The following is a 4,467-nucleotide window of genomic DNA, read 5'->3' as shown; positions in this document are numbered from 1 at the left end:
AGAGCTGGAGTCCCTGGAGCGTCACCCCTGACTCGGGCCTCCACCACTGCCACCGCCTGGACGTCGTTAGGGTGACGGTCACGCTTGCGATCCACCAGAGTTCCGTGTGGCTTCCGGTGAGTCTCACCTCTTGGCTGGAGGCAGCAGATTCAGGGCCTTCTAGAAGCTTGGCCCAGCTGCAGGGGGCAGAGAGCTGCCGCTCAGGAGATCCATCCTGAAGGTGGGCTCCGGGATTGGGGAAAGGACCACAGAGCGGCTTGGCATTTTTGGTTCGTATCAGACCCTACCCTCATTGAACAGCTGCCTCACCCGTAAGAACCTCCTGGTCCATGAGCCATGGCCACGGAGCCCGTGTGACAAGGCTGTCACCTGCTGGGTGTGGTAAGCAGAGTTCCCGAGGTTTCGACCCGCCGGCCGGGCCTCCGCTCTGCCCGAATCCCACCCTCTCTGATGCCAGCAAGTCCAATTCCTTGGCAGCAACTCCGACAGTCCCTCCTGGCCTAGGGGACAGTCACTGGCCCCAGGGCCCCGCCGTGGTCTTGAGCCCGAGGAGTGTCCTCTGGGGTCTCCTGGGGAGCTGGTCGCTGGTGGGCTCCGGCCTCGCAGAACCCGTCCCAGCGCGCCAGCGACTCTGCCCTCCCGGGGAGGTGGTTCCGCGCTGAGCGCTGAGGCTGCCGTGTCTGCGGGCTTCAGTCGGTCGTCATCCTTACGCAGGACCCATCCAGGTGTCCCCGCCCGAGGCCCCCAGGGCACTTCCACAACATAGGCTCCCCGTGTCATGGCTACTGTTCTCCCTCTCGGCCCAACCCCCTGGTTTCTGTCAGCGCCAGTCCCAGGCCCCGTGGTGAGGTGGTGCTGTCCTTCCGTGGCAGGGACTGTCCCTCCCCACGTGGACCAGGCTGAAACTCACCCTAGTATTGGCCTGGAGGGGCTGAGGGGGGAGGGGGCCCAGACGAGGGGCTATGCCATCTTGGGAGGCTGTAGGTGACCCGAGCGTGGCCTCCGGGCCATCGGAGATCCTTTCCTTTGGCCAGGGCACGAACGGGACTGCGGGCCACTGGGATCCGGGCATCTGGGCATCCGGCGTTTTCTAGTCCCCGTCCCACACCTGAGTTCGTCTCAGGAGCCTGACTGGAGGCTAGGAGACCGCCGGCACCGTGCCACCCCTGACCTCTGTGTCTCTCCGGAATCCCCTCAACGGCCGGCTCTGTAGGGCCGCCTCTGGCCCGCTCGCTCCGGTTTCCTTCCCCGGAGGACAGGCTGTGAGCAAGGGCTCCCCTGCGGGCAGGTTGTCTGGGGGGCACTCTGAGGAAGCACAGAGGAGGGGGAAAGGTGAGGCGGGGAAGGGGCGACCTGGACATGGGGGGGTGAATAGCTGGTTACCCGTCTGAGAAGCTGGCTCATGCCAGGGAGGCCTGAGCAGCCACAAACGCCACGGCCATGAGACTGAGCCCCGAGCCCCCTGGGGGCGGAGCTCCCCCCCACCTCTGGGTGCAGCTGGAGAGCGGCCTCAGGGCCACAGATGCCGATGGAGCCCGAGGCAGGAAGCTACACTGCCGGCCCTCCGCTGGGTTCCTGGAGCTGCCGACAAGTGGGACAGGAGTAGGAATACAAATCTTAGAAGCAGAGAGAAAAAAAGACATTACATGTAGGGAGGAAATAACTTCAAACAATAGAGGCCAGAGAACAGTGGAACTAGAATTTTAATGTGCTGGGGGGTGCGGGAGAAATAGAATTGTTCCCCCTCACTATATCCTGTGAAAATATTCTCCAAAGATGAGACTGGAGAAAGAACTGCATATAAACCACTTTTTTTTTTTTTTAAAGAGAATAAAGTACATTTATCAGGCAAAGAAAAGCAGAGAAAATTCATCACCAGCAATGTGATGAGAGGTGATAAGATTAGATGGTCACGAAGGTGGGGCCCTTGCGGTAAAGGCCTGCGGCTGTTCACCCACGGGCCCGGGAACCTGTCTTGTTGGCACCCTGCCCTTGCCCTTCCCAGCCCCCAGAACGGTGAGGAATAAAGCTCGGGTGTTTGTAAGCCCCCCGAACACCCATGGTATTTTGTCACGGCTGCCAGGGCGAAGGCAAGTGAGGGTTTAAAACACAGTACCTTTGTCGGGTTGATAGAAATCCGTGCCCGTGTGGCATGAAGCCTGGGGACGCGAATGGACATCAGCTTCCTTTTCCATTCTTTCAAATTTTCTGGATTTTATATATATATATATTTATTTATTTATTTTTAAAGATTTTATTTATTTATTTGACAGAGATAGAGACAGCCAGCGAGAGAGGGAACACAAGCAGGGGGAGTGGGAGAGGAAGAAGCAGGTCATAGCGGAGGAGCCTGATGTGGGGCTCGATCCCATAACGCCGGGATCATGCCCTGAGCCGAAGGCAGACGCTTAACGACTGCGCCACCCAGGCGCCCCTGGATTTTATATATTTATAAATTTTTAGGTTTTTTATGTTGATCACTTAAAAGCAGCACGTTTGTTAGCGGTCGGACAATCCTTGCTTTATTGGGATTGCTTGTTCATTTATATTTAATGTAATTGGTGCTGGGTTTGGGTGTGAATCCATTACCTTACCTGCTTTTCATTTTCCCAGCCTAGTCTATGTTAATTTGTTCTCCTTTCTTGAGTTTTGGGTTATTTAAAATTATGCTCTAATTTCCCCCCTTTATTAGCTTAATGATAGACCCTTTTATTCTTCAAGTGGCGACCCTGGAGAAGACTTTGGAGTCTCGTGGATTCGCTTTTCCTGTTCCTAGGCCATGCGGGGGTTTAGGGAACAGAGCGCCGAGCCCCCGAGGCGTGTCCTGTGTGCTGTCCGCAGCTGCTGCCCGCTCGCCCTGCGGTGCTCCCCGCTCCTCAGACCTGCCCTCTGCCCACCCACCTGCCCTTTAGAATCTCCCCTGGTGCTGGTCTGCGGGTGACGGTTATTTCCCGCTCTCGCCCGAAATCGTCACTTTCACTCTTGAGGGGCGTTTGGCGGTGTTCCGCCTTCTAGCGCGGCGGCTCCTTCCTTCCCGCGCCAGCAGCCTTCCCACTGCGCCCGTCGCCGTCGGAAGTCCTCCTTGGGGTCTTACTCCCGCTCCTTGCAAGGGAATTTATTTTTCTTTGCTTACAAGTTTTGTCTTTGCCTGTGACTTCGAGCAGTCGTGCTGTTACTCCGAGGGGGGTATTCGGTTTCTCATCCTGCTCTGGGTCCCGCTTTCCCGGCGGCGCTCCGCACTGCACCCCTGCGGAAAGGCCGGATCCGCACTTCATTGAGGAACTCAACACATGCTCCTTCCCTGCTGAGAACATAGCTTCACGTCCTGCTGCTGCTCTCCCGATCACCTCCCCCTGCGTTCCTCATACCTCGTTCTGGAACGAGCCCAAGGCACAGGGATGCACTGACTCCGACCGAGTCACCGCCGGCTGTTTCCCACGGCCGGCAGCTCCCTCCGCCTCCGCCGCTCCGCCCGGCCTGGACTGACCTTTGCGCCGCTGGCGTCGGGCCCAAGGCGGTTTCTGAACTTTGCTACCAACCACGCGCCCCTGGTGAGATATGCAAACAATATACAACTAATTGTTACTTGTTTATTTTGAAAAAAAAAAAAAAAAAGGTGGCCAAGAGGATACTAGTGACTCTGCGCACAAACACGCCACATTCGCGGTGACCCCACGTCGGCAGAACACGGTGCTGCCTGGCGCGACCTGGCCGGACTCTGAACACTAGAACCACAGCGCCACCGGGCGCATCCAAAACGGGCAAAAGCGACAGACCGTGATCTTCCATTAACTGGAAAACTGGCCAACCAGCTAGCTGCTAAAGAAACCGAGCACCTGTTACCTTTTTCTTTAGTGGTAACCCAAGGAAGATTGCCCCACAGGCCGTGTACGGACACACGCACCCCCTCCAAATTCTCCATTTCATTTTTTTCTAGGATCTTCTCCACTTCAAACGGTTTCCAGCAACCTTTGCCCTAGAATTAAATAAAAGCTCAGGGCACTGGTGCAGGATCTTCAGGAAAAGAAGGCTAAATAGCACTACGGAGGTGGCATGGTCCGGTTCAACCCGGGATGACCCGGACGAACCCAAGAAGGAACCTGGCCCTCCTCGGGTCCTTAGTCTTGGCGGCTGTTCAAACGCTGGAGGAAGGGCTCGTGCTCCACCTTAAAGGGGGCGGGAAGTTACGGATTCTATGGTCTGGAGCACCTGCTCTCTGCAAGGCACTTGGCATTAGGCGCCGCGGGAGCCACCGAGATGAAGCCAACGGTCCCTGCCCACGAGGAGCTTACAGTCTAGTGATGCACACCGCGGGCAGGGGCGCAGCGCAGAGAAGCAGCCCGTTTTCCGGAGGCGGGGTATTCCAAGCCAAAGGTGTTCTTATTCTTAAAAGTTTTATTTAAACACCAAAGTCTAAAACACACCATCTAATCAGATGGTAAGAATTAAGAAACTAACTCCTTTCTA

Source organism: Ursus arctos, unplaced genomic scaffold, assembly GCF_023065955.2.
Source record: "Ursus arctos isolate Adak ecotype North America unplaced genomic scaffold, UrsArc2.0 scaffold_18, whole genome shotgun sequence".
NCBI classification, from domain to species: domain Eukaryota; kingdom Metazoa; phylum Chordata; class Mammalia; order Carnivora; family Ursidae; genus Ursus; species Ursus arctos.
This window is presented reverse-complemented; position numbering follows the sequence as displayed.